This window comes from Triturus cristatus, chromosome 4_1, assembly GCF_964204655.1.
Source record: "Triturus cristatus chromosome 4_1, aTriCri1.1, whole genome shotgun sequence".
Lineage (NCBI taxonomy): Eukaryota > Metazoa > Chordata > Amphibia > Caudata > Salamandridae > Triturus > Triturus cristatus.
The window spans coordinates 106,770,848-106,784,856 of NC_140585.1; the positions used below are offsets into that span (position 1 = coordinate 106,770,848).

General features: G+C 44.5%; 25 non-coding genes across 25 annotated transcripts; all 25 read right to left on the reverse strand.

Annotated features, from left to right (window-relative positions):
• Nucleotides 1-158: 158 nt before the first annotated feature.
• On the reverse strand, nucleotides 159-230 carry TRNAA-UGC (transfer RNA alanine (anticodon UGC)). The gene has a single exon. It is a non-coding gene; the product is annotated as a tRNA-Ala (tRNA).
• Nucleotides 231-659: 429 nt separating this feature from the next.
• TRNAA-CGC (transfer RNA alanine (anticodon CGC)) lies at nucleotides 660-731 on the reverse strand. The gene has a single exon. It is a non-coding gene; the product is annotated as a tRNA-Ala (tRNA).
• Nucleotides 732-1,714: 983 nt separating this feature from the next.
• TRNAA-UGC (transfer RNA alanine (anticodon UGC)) lies at nucleotides 1,715-1,786 on the reverse strand. The gene has a single exon. It is a non-coding gene; the product is annotated as a tRNA-Ala (tRNA).
• A 429-nt stretch (nucleotides 1,787-2,215) lies between these two features.
• On the reverse strand, nucleotides 2,216-2,287 carry TRNAA-UGC (transfer RNA alanine (anticodon UGC)). Its single transcript has one exon. It is a non-coding gene; the product is annotated as a tRNA-Ala (tRNA).
• Nucleotides 2,288-2,416: 129 nt separating this feature from the next.
• On the reverse strand, nucleotides 2,417-2,502 carry TRNAY-GUA (transfer RNA tyrosine (anticodon GUA)). Its single transcript is given in 2 exon segments — nucleotides 2,417-2,452; nucleotides 2,466-2,502. It is a non-coding gene; the product is annotated as a tRNA-Tyr (tRNA).
• A 768-nt stretch (nucleotides 2,503-3,270) lies between these two features.
• TRNAA-UGC (transfer RNA alanine (anticodon UGC)) lies at nucleotides 3,271-3,342 on the reverse strand. The gene has a single exon. It is a non-coding gene; the product is annotated as a tRNA-Ala (tRNA).
• A 429-nt stretch (nucleotides 3,343-3,771) lies between these two features.
• Nucleotides 3,772-3,843, reverse strand: TRNAA-CGC (transfer RNA alanine (anticodon CGC)). Its single transcript has one exon. It is a non-coding gene; the product is annotated as a tRNA-Ala (tRNA).
• A 983-nt stretch (nucleotides 3,844-4,826) lies between these two features.
• Nucleotides 4,827-4,898, reverse strand: TRNAA-UGC (transfer RNA alanine (anticodon UGC)). Its single transcript has one exon. It is a non-coding gene; the product is annotated as a tRNA-Ala (tRNA).
• Nucleotides 4,899-5,327: 429 nt separating this feature from the next.
• Nucleotides 5,328-5,399, reverse strand: TRNAA-UGC (transfer RNA alanine (anticodon UGC)). Its single transcript has one exon. It is a non-coding gene; the product is annotated as a tRNA-Ala (tRNA).
• A 129-nt stretch (nucleotides 5,400-5,528) lies between these two features.
• Nucleotides 5,529-5,614, reverse strand: TRNAY-GUA (transfer RNA tyrosine (anticodon GUA)). Its single transcript is given in 2 exon segments — nucleotides 5,529-5,564; nucleotides 5,578-5,614. It is a non-coding gene; the product is annotated as a tRNA-Tyr (tRNA).
• A 768-nt stretch (nucleotides 5,615-6,382) lies between these two features.
• TRNAA-UGC (transfer RNA alanine (anticodon UGC)) lies at nucleotides 6,383-6,454 on the reverse strand. Its single transcript has one exon. It is a non-coding gene; the product is annotated as a tRNA-Ala (tRNA).
• Nucleotides 6,455-6,883: 429 nt separating this feature from the next.
• Nucleotides 6,884-6,955, reverse strand: TRNAA-UGC (transfer RNA alanine (anticodon UGC)). Its single transcript has one exon. It is a non-coding gene; the product is annotated as a tRNA-Ala (tRNA).
• A 129-nt stretch (nucleotides 6,956-7,084) lies between these two features.
• TRNAY-GUA (transfer RNA tyrosine (anticodon GUA)) lies at nucleotides 7,085-7,170 on the reverse strand. The gene is given in 2 exon segments: nucleotides 7,085-7,120; nucleotides 7,134-7,170. It is a non-coding gene; the product is annotated as a tRNA-Tyr (tRNA).
• Nucleotides 7,171-7,938: 768 nt separating this feature from the next.
• Nucleotides 7,939-8,010, reverse strand: TRNAA-UGC (transfer RNA alanine (anticodon UGC)). The gene has a single exon. It is a non-coding gene; the product is annotated as a tRNA-Ala (tRNA).
• Nucleotides 8,011-8,439: 429 nt separating this feature from the next.
• TRNAA-UGC (transfer RNA alanine (anticodon UGC)) lies at nucleotides 8,440-8,511 on the reverse strand. The gene has a single exon. It is a non-coding gene; the product is annotated as a tRNA-Ala (tRNA).
• Nucleotides 8,512-8,640: 129 nt separating this feature from the next.
• On the reverse strand, nucleotides 8,641-8,726 carry TRNAY-GUA (transfer RNA tyrosine (anticodon GUA)). The gene is given in 2 exon segments: nucleotides 8,641-8,676; nucleotides 8,690-8,726. It is a non-coding gene; the product is annotated as a tRNA-Tyr (tRNA).
• Nucleotides 8,727-9,494: 768 nt separating this feature from the next.
• On the reverse strand, nucleotides 9,495-9,566 carry TRNAA-UGC (transfer RNA alanine (anticodon UGC)). The gene has a single exon. It is a non-coding gene; the product is annotated as a tRNA-Ala (tRNA).
• A 429-nt stretch (nucleotides 9,567-9,995) lies between these two features.
• TRNAA-CGC (transfer RNA alanine (anticodon CGC)) lies at nucleotides 9,996-10,067 on the reverse strand. Its single transcript has one exon. It is a non-coding gene; the product is annotated as a tRNA-Ala (tRNA).
• A 129-nt stretch (nucleotides 10,068-10,196) lies between these two features.
• On the reverse strand, nucleotides 10,197-10,282 carry TRNAY-GUA (transfer RNA tyrosine (anticodon GUA)). The gene is given in 2 exon segments: nucleotides 10,197-10,232; nucleotides 10,246-10,282. It is a non-coding gene; the product is annotated as a tRNA-Tyr (tRNA).
• Nucleotides 10,283-11,050: 768 nt separating this feature from the next.
• Nucleotides 11,051-11,122, reverse strand: TRNAA-UGC (transfer RNA alanine (anticodon UGC)). The gene has a single exon. It is a non-coding gene; the product is annotated as a tRNA-Ala (tRNA).
• Nucleotides 11,123-11,551: 429 nt separating this feature from the next.
• TRNAA-UGC (transfer RNA alanine (anticodon UGC)) lies at nucleotides 11,552-11,623 on the reverse strand. The gene has a single exon. It is a non-coding gene; the product is annotated as a tRNA-Ala (tRNA).
• A 129-nt stretch (nucleotides 11,624-11,752) lies between these two features.
• On the reverse strand, nucleotides 11,753-11,838 carry TRNAY-GUA (transfer RNA tyrosine (anticodon GUA)). Its single transcript is given in 2 exon segments — nucleotides 11,753-11,788; nucleotides 11,802-11,838. It is a non-coding gene; the product is annotated as a tRNA-Tyr (tRNA).
• A 768-nt stretch (nucleotides 11,839-12,606) lies between these two features.
• On the reverse strand, nucleotides 12,607-12,678 carry TRNAA-UGC (transfer RNA alanine (anticodon UGC)). The gene has a single exon. It is a non-coding gene; the product is annotated as a tRNA-Ala (tRNA).
• Nucleotides 12,679-13,107: 429 nt separating this feature from the next.
• TRNAA-CGC (transfer RNA alanine (anticodon CGC)) lies at nucleotides 13,108-13,179 on the reverse strand. The gene has a single exon. It is a non-coding gene; the product is annotated as a tRNA-Ala (tRNA).
• A 129-nt stretch (nucleotides 13,180-13,308) lies between these two features.
• Nucleotides 13,309-13,394, reverse strand: TRNAY-GUA (transfer RNA tyrosine (anticodon GUA)). Its single transcript is given in 2 exon segments — nucleotides 13,309-13,344; nucleotides 13,358-13,394. It is a non-coding gene; the product is annotated as a tRNA-Tyr (tRNA).
• Nucleotides 13,395-14,009: the final 615 nt, after the last annotated feature.

The following is a 14,009-nucleotide window of genomic DNA, read 5'->3' on the forward strand; positions in this document are numbered from 1 at the left end:
CATCAAAAATGAGATAGCCCCATTTCATGGGATTTTTCAAGGCAAACGTCTGACAGATTAAGCGGGGTCCTCATCCCGGTTGGAGGACATATCTCTTCCTTCATCATGATGCCAGCCTAGCTTTCGGCCCAAAATCCAAGGTAAGCATGGCAAAAGTCTGGAGATGCCGGGGATTGAACCCGGGGCCTCATACATGCAAAGCATGCGCTCTACCACTGAGCTACATCCCCACTTCTGCAAGGTTTGACTGTATGATTGGAAACCCTGCATTGAACCGACGGCCACATCACCCCATTCGACTCTGCAGTATACAATGTCAGTCAGGAAAATCCTTCAGCCTTGTACCTGGATGATCTTCATGGTCTTATGTACAGATGCCTATATACAGCCTTCTTAGCACAGTAGGCAGCGCGTCAGTCTCATAATCTGAAGGTCCTGAGTTCGATCCTCAGAGAGGGCATTTATTTCCTTCTTTTGGAATGCAAAATTCTCCGATTTTCTTGAAATGCGCAAACTATGCCTAGTTCAAAGATTTTTCCAAAGCAAATGTCTGACTATTTAAGTGGGGCTCTCACCCCAACTGCATGACAAACTTCTTCTTTCTGCATGATGGCAGGCTAGCCTTCTGGAAAAAAGCCAAGATAAGGAACAGAGGCTCCTGGAGATGCCGGGGATTGAACCCGGGACCTCATACATGCGAAGCATGCGCTCTACCACTGAGCTACATCCCCACTTTTGCACTCGAGCTGTTTGATGGATGCAAGGAATCCCTGAAACCCAGGGACTGCAAAGTCTCGATCATAATCAATGGAAGGTATTGTTTGAATAAAAGTGAAAGATATGGAAATCGAAGCAAAAAATCCTTCAAGCCGGATTTGAACCAGCGACCTAAGGATGTCTGACTTTATGCTACAGTCCTCCGCTCTACCAACTGAGCTATCGAAGGAGTGGCTGAAGTATCTTTCAGCGCTGTAATTATCTCTCGCTCAAGAAAGGTTGTGGGGGTGGGGATCAGGAGCAGATCGATGAAAATCATGAACATTACCTGCAGCTCCCTCTCAAAGTCACCAGTTCTTAGAGCACACTGTAAGGTACGTCTTATCACCCCAAAGGAGGATTTCAGACCAATGTTCATGTTCTGTCTTGGCTTGGGGATAAGCAGGGGTGCTCCAAATTTCAATTTTACAGAAAGGAAAGGAACTTTGATACAAAGACCTTGGGCAGCATTGGTGGCAAATGGATGGCTGCGCGGAACCATGAAAGAAATGACAGAAAGTTATGGGAGTCATTACTACGCACCCAGCATCAAGAACGTGCATTTTGGATGCATTTTCAAAAGGAAAGAGAACGGAAAAATCTGTAGATTGAAGGTGATTGAGATAAACAAAATATTCCGTTTTTCTAAAAGCTACTGTAAAGAGTCTCTGGTTTAGAAGAAGAACCCTTACCAATGATCAAGAGAGATGCGACAGATTTCTATCATCAAAGCATTATGGTTGTCAAGATGAATCATCACTTTGATGTCTTCAACAAGTAGGATTCTTTTGATCTATAATCATCAAAAATGAGATAGCCCCATTTCATGGGATTTTTCAAGGCAAACGTCTGACAGATTAAGCGGGGTCCTCATCCCGGTTGGAGGACATATCTCTTCCTTCATCATGATGCCAGAATAGTTTTCGGCCCAAAATCCAAGGTAAGCATGGCAAAAGTCTGGAGATGCCGGGGATTGAACCCGGGGCCTCATACATGCAAAGCATGCGCTCTACCACTGAGCTACATCCCCACTTCTGCAAGGTTTGACTGTATGATTGGAAACCCTGCATTGAACCGACGGCCACATCACCCCATTCGACTCTGCAGTATACAATGTCAGTCAGGAAAATCCTTCAGCCTTGTACCTGGATGATCTTCATGGTCTTATGTACAGATGCCTATATACAGCCTTCTTAGCGCAGTAGGCAGCGCGTCAGTCTCATAATCTGAAGGTCCTGAGTTCGATCCTCAGAGAGGGCATTTATTTCCTTCTTTTGGAATGCAAAATTCTCCGATTTTCTTGAAATGCGCAAACTATGCCTAGTTCAAAGATTTTTCCAAAGCAAATGTCTGACTATTTAAGTGGGGCTCTCACCCCAACTGCATGACAAACTTCTTCTTTCTGCATGATGGCAGGCTAGCCTTCTGGAAAAAAGCCAAGATAAGGAACAGAGGCTCCTGGAGATGCCGGGGATTGAACCCGGGACCTCATACATGCAAAGCATGCGCTCTACCACTGAGCTACATCCCCACTTTTGCACTCGAGCTGTTTGATGGATGCAAGGAATCCCTGAAACCCAGGGACTGCAAAGTCTCGATCATAATCAATGGAAGGTATTGTTTGAATAAAAGTGAAAGATATGGAAATCGAAGCAAAAAATCCTTCGAGCCGGATTTGAACCAGCGACCTAAGGATGTCTGACTTTATGCTACAGTCCTCCGCTCTACCAACTGAGCTATCGAAGGAGTGGCTGAAGTATCTTTCAGCGCTGTAATTATCTCTCGCTCAAGAAAGGTTGTGGGGGTGGGGATCAGGAGCAGATCGATGAAAATCATGAACATTACCTGCAGCTCCCTCTCAAAGTCACCAGTTCTTAGAGCACACTGTAAGGTACGTCTTATCACCCCAAAGGAGGATTTCAGACCAAAGTTCATGTTCTGTCTTGGCTTGGGGATAAGCAGGGGTGCTCCAAATTTCAATTTTACAGAAAGGAAAGGAACTTTGATACAAAGACCTTGGGCAGCATTGGTGGCAAATGGATGGCTGCGCGGAACCATGAAAGAAATGACAGAAAGTTATGGGAGTCATTACTACGCACCCAGCATCAAGAACGTGCATTTTGGATGCATTTTCAAAAGGAAAGAGAACGGAAAAATCTGTAGATTGAAGGTGATTGAGATAAACAAAATATTCCGTTTTTCTAAAAGCTACTGTAAAGAGTCTCTGGTTTAGAAGAAGAACCCTTACCAATGATCAAGAGAGATGCGACAGATTTCTATCATCAAAGCATTATGGTTGTCAAGATGAATCATCACTTTGATGTCTTCAACAAGTAGGATTCTTTTGATCTATAATCATCAAAAATGAGATAGCCCCACTTCATGGGATTTTTCAAGGCAAACGTCTGACAGATTAAGCGGGGTCCTCATCCCGGTTGGAGGACATATCTCTTCCTTCATCATGATGCCAGCCTAGCTTTCGGCCCAAAATCCAAGGTAAGCATGGCAAAAGTCTGGAGATGCCGGGGATTGAACCCGGGGCCTCATACATGCAAAGCATGCGCTCTACCACTGAGCTACATCCCCACTTCTGCAAGGTTTGACTGTATGATTGGAAACCCTGCATTGAACCGACGGCCACATCACCCCATTCGACTCTGCAGTATACAATGTCAGTCAGGAAAATCCTTCAGCCTTGTACCTGGATGATCTTCATGGTCTTATGTACAGATGCCTATATACAGCCTTCTTAGCGCAGTAGGCAGCGCGTCAGTCTCATAATCTGAAGGTCCTGAGTTCGATCCTCAGAGAGGGCATTTATTTCCTTCTTTTGGAATGCAAAATTCTCCGATTTTCTTGAAATGCGCAAACTATGCCTAGTTCAAAGATTTTTCCAAAGCAAATGTCTGACTATTTAAGTGGGGCTCTCACCCCAACTGCATGACAAACTTCTTCTTTCTGCATGATGGCAGGCTAGCCTTCTGGAAAAAAGCCAAGATAAGGAACAGAGGCTCCTGGAGATGCCGGGGATTGAACCCGGGACCTCATACATGCGAAGCATGCGCTCTACCACTGAGCTACATCCCCACTTTTGCCCTCGAGCTGTTTGATGGATGCAAGGAATCCCTGAAACCCAGGGACTGCAAAGTCTCGATCATAATCAATGGAAGGTATTGTTTGAATAAAAGTGAAATATATGGAAATCGAAGCAAAAAATCCTTCGAGCCGGATTTGAACCAGCGACCTAAGGATGTCTGACTTTATGCTACAGTCCTCCGCTCTACCAACTGAGCTATCGAAGTAGTGGCTGAAGTATCTTTCAGCGCTGTAATTATCTCTCGCTCAAGAAAGGTTGTGGGGGTGGGGATCAGGAGCAGATCGATGAAAATCATGAACATTACCTGCAGCTCCCTCTCAAAGTCACCAGTTCTTAGAGCACACTGTAAGGTACGTCTTATCACCCCAAAGGAGGATTTCAGACCAATGTTCATGTTCTGTCTTGGCTTGGGGATAAGCAGGGGTGCTCCAAATTTCAATTTTACAGAAAGGAAAGGAACTTTGATACAAAGACCTTGGGCAGCATTGGTGGCAAATGGATGGCTGCGCGGAACCATGAAAGAAATGACAGAAAGTTATGGGAGTCATTACTACGCACCCAGCATCAAGAACGTGCATTTTGGATGCATTTTCAAAAGGAAAGAGAACGGAAAAATCTGTAGATTGAAGGTGATTGAGATAAACAAAATATTCCGTTTTTCTAAAAGCTACTGTAAAGAGTCTCTGGTTTAGAAGAAGAACCCTTACCAATGATCAAGAGAGATGCGACAGATTTCTATCATCAAAGCATTATGGTTGTCAAGATGAATCATCACTTTGATGTCTTCAACAAGTAGGATTCTTTTGATCTATAATCATCAAAAATGAGATAGCCCCATTTCATGGGATTTTTCAAGGCAAACGTCTGACAGATTAAGCGGGGTCCTCATCCCGGTTGGAGGACATATCTCTTCCTTCATCATGATGCCAGCCTAGCTTTCGGCCCAAAATCCAAGGTAAGCATGGCAAAAGTCTGGAGATGCCGGGGATTGAACCCGGGGCCTCATACATGCAAAGCATGCGCTCTACCACTGAGCTACATCCCCACTTCTGCAAGGTTTGACTGTATGATTGGAAACCCTGCATTGAACCGACGGCCACATCACCCCATTCGACTCTGCAGTATACAATGTCAGTCAGGAAAATCCTTCAGCCTTGTACCTGGATGATCTTCATGGTCTTATGTACAGATGCCTATATACAGCCTTCTTAGCGCAGTAGGCAGCGCGTCAGTCTCATAATCTGAAGGTCCTGAGTTCGATCCTCAGAGAGGGCATTTATTTCCTTCTTTTGGAATGCAAAATTCTCCGATTTTCTTGAAATGCGCAAACTATGCCTAGTTCAAAGATTTTTCCAAAGCAAATGTCTGACTATTTAAGTGGGGCTCTCACCCCAACTGCATGACAAACTTCTTCTTTCTGCATGATGGCAGGCTAGCCTTCTGGAAAAAAGCCAAGATAAGGAACAGAGGCTCCTGGAGATGCCGGGGATTGAACCCGGGACCTCATACATGCAAAGCATGCGCTCTACCACTGAGCTACATCCCCACTTTTGCACTCGAGCTGTTTGATGGATGCAAGGAATCCCTGAAACCCAGGGACTGCAAAGTCTCGATCATAATCAATGGAAGGTATTGTTTGAATAAAAGTGAAAGATATGGAAATCGAAGCAAAAAATCCTTCGAGCCGGATTTGAACCAGCGACCTAAGGATGTCTGACTTTATGCTACAGTCCTCCGCTCTACCAACTGAGCTATCGAAGGAGTGGCTGAAGTATCTTTCAGCGCTGTAATTATCTCTCGCTCAAGAAAGGTTGTGGGGGTGGGGATCAGGAGCAGATCGATGAAAATCATGAACATTACCTGCAGCTCCCTCTCAAAGTCACCAGTTCTTAGAGCACACTGTAAGGTACGTCTTATCACCCCAAAGGAGGATTTCAGACCAAAGTTCATGTTCTGTCTTGGCTTGGGGATAAGCAGGGGTGCTCCAAATTTCAATTTTACAGAAAGGAAAGGAACTTTGATACAAAGACCTTGGGCAGCATTGGTGGCAAATGGATGGCTGCGCGGAACCATGAAAGAAATGACAGAAAGTTATGGGAGTCATTACTACGCACCCAGCATCAAGAACGTGCATTTTGGATGCATTTTCAAAAGGAAAGAGAACGGAAAAATCTGTAGATTGAAGGTGATTGAGATAAACAAAATATTCCGTTTTTCTAAAAGCTACTGTAAAGAGTCTCTGGTTTAGAAGAAGAACCCTTACCAATGATCAAGAGAGATGCGACAGATTTCTATCATCAAAGCATTATGGTTGTCAAGATGAATCATCACTTTGATGTCTTCAACAAGTAGGATTCTTTTGATCTATAATCATCAAAAATGAGATAGCCCCACTTCATGGGATTTTTCAAGGCAAACGTCTGACAGATTAAGCGGGGTCCTCATCCCGGTTGGAGGACATATCTCTTCCTTCATCATGATGCCAGCCTAGCTTTCGGCCCAAAATCCAAGGTAAGCATGGCAAAAGTCTGGAGATGCCGGGGATTGAACCCGGGGCCTCATACATGCAAAGCATGCGCTCTACCACTGAGCTACATCCCCACTTCTGCAAGGTTTGACTGTATGATTGGAAACCCTGCATTGAACCGACGGCCACATCACCCCATTCGACTCTGCAGTATACAATGTCAGTCAGGAAAATCCTTCAGCCTTGTACCTGGATGATCTTCATGGTCTTATGTACAGATGCCTATATACAGCCTTCTTAGCGCAGTAGGCAGCGCGTCAGTCTCATAATCTGAAGGTCCTGAGTTCGATCCTCAGAGAGGGCATTTATTTCCTTCTTTTGGAATGCAAAATTCTCCGATTTTCTTGAAATGCGCAAACTATGCCTAGTTCAAAGATTTTTCCAAAGCAAATGTCTGACTATTTAAGTGGGGCTCTCACCCCAACTGCATGACAAACTTCTTCTTTCTGCATGATGGCAGGCTAGCCTTCTGGAAAAAAGCCAAGATAAGGAACAGAGGCTCCTGGAGATGCCGGGGATTGAACCCGGGACCTCATACATGCAAAGCATGCGCTCTACCACTGAGCTACATCCCCACTTTTGCACTCGAGCTGTTTGATGGATGCAAGGAATCCCTGAAACCCAGGGACTGCAAAGTCTCGATCATAATCAATGGAAGGTATTGTTTGAATAAAAGTGAAAGATATGGAAATCGAAGCAAAAAATCCTTCGAGCCGGATTTGAACCAGCGACCTAAGGATGTCTGACTTTATGCTACAGTCCTCCGCTCTACCAACTGAGCTATCGAAGGAGTGGCTGAAGTATCTTTCAGCGCTGTAATTATCTCTCGCTCAAGAAAGGTTGTGGGGGTGGGGATCAGGAGCAGATCGATGAAAATCATGAACATTACCTGCAGCTCCCTCTCAAAGTCACCAGTTCTTAGAGCACACTGTAAGGTACGTCTTATCACCCCAAAGGAGGATTTCAGACCAAAGTTCATGTTCTGTCTTGGCTTGGGGATAAGCAGGGGTGCTCCAAATTTCAATTTTACAGAAAGGAAAGGAACTTTGATACAAAGACCTTGGGCAGCATTGGTGGCAAATGGATGGCTGCGCGGAACCATGAAAGAAATGACAGAAAGTTATGGGAGTCATTACTACGCACCCAGCATCAAGAACGTGCATTTTGGATGCATTTTCAAAAGGAAAGAGAACGGAAAAATCTGTAGATTGAAGGTGATTGAGATAAACAAAATATTCCGTTTTTCTAAAAGCTACTGTAAAGAGTCTCTGGTTTAGAAGAAGAACCCTTACCAATGATCAAGAGAGATGCGACAGATTTCTATCATCAAAGCATTATGGTTGTTAAGATGAATCATCACTTTGATGTCTTCAACAAGTAGGATTCTTTTGATCTATAATCATCAAAAATGAGATAGCCCCACTTCATGGGATTTTTCAAGGCAAACGTCTGACAGATTAAGCGGGGTCCTCATCCCGGTTGGAGGACATATCTCTTCCTTCATCATGATGCCAGCCTAGCTTTCGGCCCAAAATCCAAGGTAAGCATGGCAAAAGTCTGGAGATGCCGGGGATTGAACCCGGGGCCTCATACATGCAAAGCATGCGCTCTACCACTGAGCTACATCCCCACTTCTGCAAGGTTTGACTGTATGATTGGAAACCCTGCATTGAACCGACGGCCACATCACCCCATTCGACTCTGCAGTATACAATGTCAGTCAGGAAAATCCTTCAGCCTTGTACCTGGATGATCTTCATGGTCTTATGTACAGATGCCTATATACAGCCTTCTTAGCGCAGTAGGCAGCGCGTCAGTCTCATAATCTGAAGGTCCTGAGTTCGATCCTCAGAGAGGGCATTTATTTCCTTCTTTTGGAATGCAAAATTCTCCGATTTTCTTGAAATGCGCAAACTATGCCTAGTTCAAAGATTTTTCCAAAGCAAATGTCTGACTATTTAAGTGGGGCTCTCACCCCAACTGCATGACAAACTTCTTCTTTCTGCATGATGGCAGGCTAGCCTTCTGGAAAAAAGCCAAGATAAGGAACAGAGGCTCCTGGAGATGCCGGGGATTGAACCCGGGACCTCATACATGCAAAGCATGCGCTCTACCACTGAGCTACATCCCCACTTTTGCACTCGAGCTGTTTGATGGATGCAAGGAATCCCTGAAACCCAGGGACTGCAAAGTCTCGATCATAATCAATGGAAGGTATTGTTTGAATAAAAGTGAAAGATATGGAAATCGAAGCAAAAAATCCTTCGAGCCGGATTTGAACCAGCGACCTAAGGATGTCTGACTTTATGCTACAGTCCTCCGCTCTACCAACTGAGCTATCGAAGGAGTGGCTGAAGTATCTTTCAGCGCTGTAATTATCTCTCGCTCAAGAAAGGTTGTGGGGGTGGGGATCAGGAGCAGATCGATGAAAATCATGAACATTACCTGCAGCTCCCTCTCAAAGTCACCAGTTCTTAGAGCACACTGTAAGGTACGTCTTATCACCCCAAAGGAGGATTTCAGACCAAAGTTCATGTTCTGTCATGGCTTGGGGATAAGCAGGGGTGCTCCAAATTTCAATTTTACAGAAAGGAAAGGAACTTTGATACAAAGACCTTGGGCAGCATTGGTGGCAAATGGATGGCTGCGCGGAACCATGAAAGAAATGACAGAAAGTTATGGGAGTCATTACTACGCACCCAGCATCAAGAACGTGCATTTTGGATGCATTTTCAAAAGGAAAGAGAACGGAAAAATCTGTAGATTGAAGGTGATTGAGATAAACAAAATATTCCGTTTTTCTAAAAGCTACTGTAAAGAGTCTCTGGTTTAGAAGAAGAACCCTTACCAATGATCAAGAGAGATGCGACAGATTTCTATCATCAAAGCATTATGGTTGTCAAGATGAATCATCACTTTGATGTCTTCAACAAGTAGGATTCTTTTGATCTATAATCATCAAAAATGAGATAGCCCCACTTCATGGGATTTTTCAAGGCAAACGTCTGACAGATTAAGCGGGGTCCTCATCCCGGTTGGAGGACATATCTCTTCCTTCATCATGATGCCAGCCTAGCTTTCGGCCCAAAATCCAAGGTAAGCATGGCAAAAGTCTGGAGATGCCGGGGATTGAACCCGGGGCCTCATACATGCAAAGCATGCGCTCTACCACTGAGCTACATCCCCACTTCTGCAAGGTTTGACTGTATGATTGGAAACCCTGCATTGAACCGACGGCCACATCACCCCATTCGACTCTGCAGTATACAATGTCAGTCAGGAAAATCCTTCAGCCTTGTACCTGGATGATCTTCATGGTCTTATGTACAGATGCCTATATACAGCCTTCTTAGCGCAGTAGGCAGCGCGTCAGTCTCATAATCTGAAGGTCCTGAGTTCGATCCTCAGAGAGGGCATTTATTTCCTTCTTTTGGAATGCAAAATTCTCCGATTTTCTTGAAATGCGCAAACTATGCCTAGTTCAAAGATTTTTCCAAAGCAAATGTCTGACTATTTAAGTGGGGCTCTCACCCCAACTGCATGACAAACTTCTTCTTTCTGCATGATGGCAGGCTAGCCTTCTGGAAAAAAGCCAAGATAAGGAACAGAGGCTCCTGGAGATGCCGGGGATTGAACCCGGGACCTCATACATGCGAAGCATGCGCTCTACCACTGAGCTACATCCCCACTTTTGCCCTCGAGCTGTTTGATGGATGCAAGGAATCCCTGAAACCCAGGGACTGCAAAGTCTCGATCATAATCAATGGAAGGTATTGTTTGAATAAAAGTGAAATATATGGAAATCGAAGCAAAAAATCCTTCGAGCCGGATTTGAACCAGCGACCTAAGGATGTCTGACTTTATGCTACAGTCCTCCGCTCTACCAACTGAGCTATCGAAGGAGTGGCTGAAGTATCTTTCAGCGCTGTAATTATCTCTCGCTCAAGAAAGGTTGTGGGGGTGGGGATCAGGAGCAGATCGATGAAAATCATGAACATTACCTGCAGCTCCCTCTCAAAGTCACCAGTTCTTAGAGCACACTGTAAGGTACGTCTTATCACCCCAAAGGAGGATTTCAGACCAATGTTCATGTTCTGTCTTGGCTTGGGGATAAGCAGGGGTGCTCCAAATTTCAATTTTACAGAAAGGAAAGGAACTTTGATACAAAGACCTTGGGCAGCATTGGTGGCAAATGGATGGCTGCGCGGAACCATGAAAGAAATGACAGAAAGTTATGGGAGTCATTACTACGCACCCAGCATCAAGAACGTGCATTTTGGATGCATTTTCAAAAGGAAAGAGAACGGAAAAATCTGTAGATTGAAGGTGATTGAGATAAACAAAATATTCCGTTTTTCTAAAAGCTACTGTAAAGAGTCTCTGGTTTAGAAGAAGAACCCTTACCAATGATCAAGAGAGATGCGACAGATTTCTATCATCAAAGCATTATGGTTGTCAAGATGAATCATCACTTTGATGTCTTCAACAAGTAGGATTCTTTTGATCTATAATCATCAAAAATGAGATAGCCCCATTTCATGGGATTTTTCAAGGCAAACGTCTGACAGATTAAGCGGGGTCCTCATCCCGGTTGGAGGACATATCTCTTCCTTCATCATGATGCCAGCCTAGCTTTCGGCCCAAAATCCAAGGTAAGCATGGCAAAAGTCTGGAGATGCCGGGGATTGAACCCGGGGCCTCATACATGCAAAGCATGCGCTCTACCACTGAGCTACATCCCCACTTCTGCAAGGTTTGACTGTATGATTGGAAACCCTGCATTGAACCGACGGCCACATCACCCCATTCGACTCTGCAGTATACAATGTCAGTCAGGAAAATCCTTCAGCCTTGTACCTGGATGATCTTCATGGTCTTATGTACAGATGCCTATATACAGCCTTCTTAGCGCAGTAGGCAGCGCGTCAGTCTCATAATCTGAAGGTCCTGAGTTCGATCCTCAGAGAGGGCATTTATTTCCTTCTTTTGGAATGCAAAATTCTCCGATTTTCTTGAAATGCGCAAACTATGCCTAGTTCAAAGATTTTTCCAAAGCAAATGTCTGACTATTTAAGTGGGGCTCTCACCCCAACTGCATGACAAACTTCTTCTTTCTGCATGATGGCAGGCTAGCCTTCTGGAAAAAAGCCAAGATAAGGAACAGAGGCTCCTGGAGATGCCGGGGATTGAACCCGGGACCTCATACATGCAAAGCATGCGCTCTACCACTGAGCTACATCCCCACTTTTGCACTCGAGCTGTTTGATGGATGCAAGGAATCCCTGAAACCCAGGGACTGCAAAGTCTCGATCATAATCAATGGAAGGTATTGTTTGAATAAAAGTGAAAGATATGGAAATCGAAGCAAAAAATCCTTCGAGCCGGATTTGAACCAGCGACCTAAGGATGTCTGACTTTATGCTACAGTCCTCCGCTCTACCAACTGAGCTATCGAAGGAGTGGCTGAAGTATCTTTCAGCGCTGTAATTATCTCTCGCTCAAGAAAGGTTGTGGGGGTGGGGATCAGGAGCAGATCGATGAAAATCATGAACATTACCTGCAGCTCCCTCTCAAAGTCACCAGTTCTTAGAGCACACTGTAAGGTACGTCTTATCACCCCAAAGGAGGATTTCAGACCAAAGTTCATGTTCTGTCTTGGCTTGGGGATAAGCAGGGGTGCTCCAAATTTCAATTTTACAGAAAGGAAAGGAACTTTGATACAAAGACCTTGGGCAGCATTGGTGGCAAATGGATGGCTGCGCGGAACCATGAAAGAAATGACAGAAAGTTATGGGAGTCATTACTACGCACCCAGCATCAAGAACGTGCATTTTGGATGCATTTTCAAAAGGAAAGAGAACGGAAAAATCTGTAGATTGAAGGTGATTGAGATAAACAAAATATTCCGTTTTTCTAAAAGCTACTGTAAAGAGTCTCTGGTTTAGAAGAAGAACCCTTACCAATGATCAAGAGAGATGCGACAGATTTCTATCATCAAAGCATTATGGTTGTCAAGATGAATCATCACTTTGATGTCTTCAACAAGTAGGATTCTTTTGATCTATAATCATCAAAAATGAGATAGCCCCACTTCATGGGATTTTTCAAGGCAAACGTCTGACAGATTAAGCGGGGTCCTCATCCCGGTTGGAGGACATATCTCTTCCTTCATCATGATGCCAGCCTAGCTTTCGGCCCAAAATCCAAGGTAAGCATGGCAAAAGTCTGGAGATGCCGGGGATTGAACCCGGGGCCTCATACATGCAAAGCATGCGCTCTACCACTGAGCTACATCCCCACTTCTGCAAGGTTTGACTGTATGATTGGAAACCCTGCATTGAACCGACGGCCACATCACCCCATTCGACTCTGCAGTATACAATGTCAGTCAGGAAAATCCTTCAGCCTTGTACCTGGATGATCTTCATGGTCTTATGTACAGATGCCTATATACAGCCTTCTTAGCGCAGTAGGCAGCGCGTCAGTCTCATAATCTGAAGGTCCTGAGTTCGATCCTCAGAGAGGGCATTTATTTCCTTCTTTTGGAATGCAAAATTCTCCGATTTTCTTGAAATGCGCAAACTATGCCTAGTTCAAAGATTTTTCCAAAGCAAATGTCTGACTATTTAAGTGGGGCTCTCACCCCAACTGCATGACAAACTTCTTCTTTCTGCATGATGGCAGGCTAGCCTTCTGGAAAAAAGCCAAGATAAGGAACAGAGGCTCCTGGAGATGCCGGGGATTGAACCCGGGACCTCATACATGCGAAGCATGCGCTCTACCACTGAGCTACATCCCCACTTTTGCCCTCGAGCTGTTTGATGGATGCAAGGAATCCCTGAAACCCAGGGACTGCAAAGTCTCGATCATAATCAATGGAAGGTATTGTTTGAATAAAAGTGAAATATATGGAAATCGAAGCAAAAAATCCTTCGAGCCGGATTTGAACCAGCGACCTAAGGATGTCTGACTTTATGCTACAGTCCTCCGCTCTACCAACTGAGCTATCGAAGGAGTGGCTGAAGTATCTTTCAGCGCTGTAATTATCTCTCGCTCAAGAAAGGTTGTGGGGGTGGGGATCAGGAGCAGATCGATGAAAATCATGAACATTACCTGCAGCTCCCTCTCAAAGTCACCAGTTCTTAGAGCACACTGTAAGGTACGTCTTATCACCCCAAAGGAGGATTTCAGACCAATGTTCATGTTCTGTCTTGGCTTGGGGATAAGCAGGGGTGCTCCAAATTTCAATTTTACAGAAAGGAAAGGAACTTTGATACAAAGACCTTGGGCAGCATTGGTGGCAAATGGATGGCTGCGCGGAACCATGAAAGAAATGACAGAAAGTTATGGGAGTCATTACTACGCACCCAGCATCAAGAACGTGCATTTTGGATGCATTTTCAAAAGGAAAGAGAACGGAAAAATCTGTAGATTGAAGGTGATTGAGATAAACAAAATATTCCGTTTTTCTAAAAGCTACTGTAAAGAGTCTCTGGTTTAGAAGAAGAACCCTTACCAATGATCAAGAGAGATGCGACAGATTTCTATCATCAAAGCATTATGGTTGTCAAGATGAATCATCACTTTGATGTCTTCAACAAGTAGGATTCTTTTGATCTATAATCATCA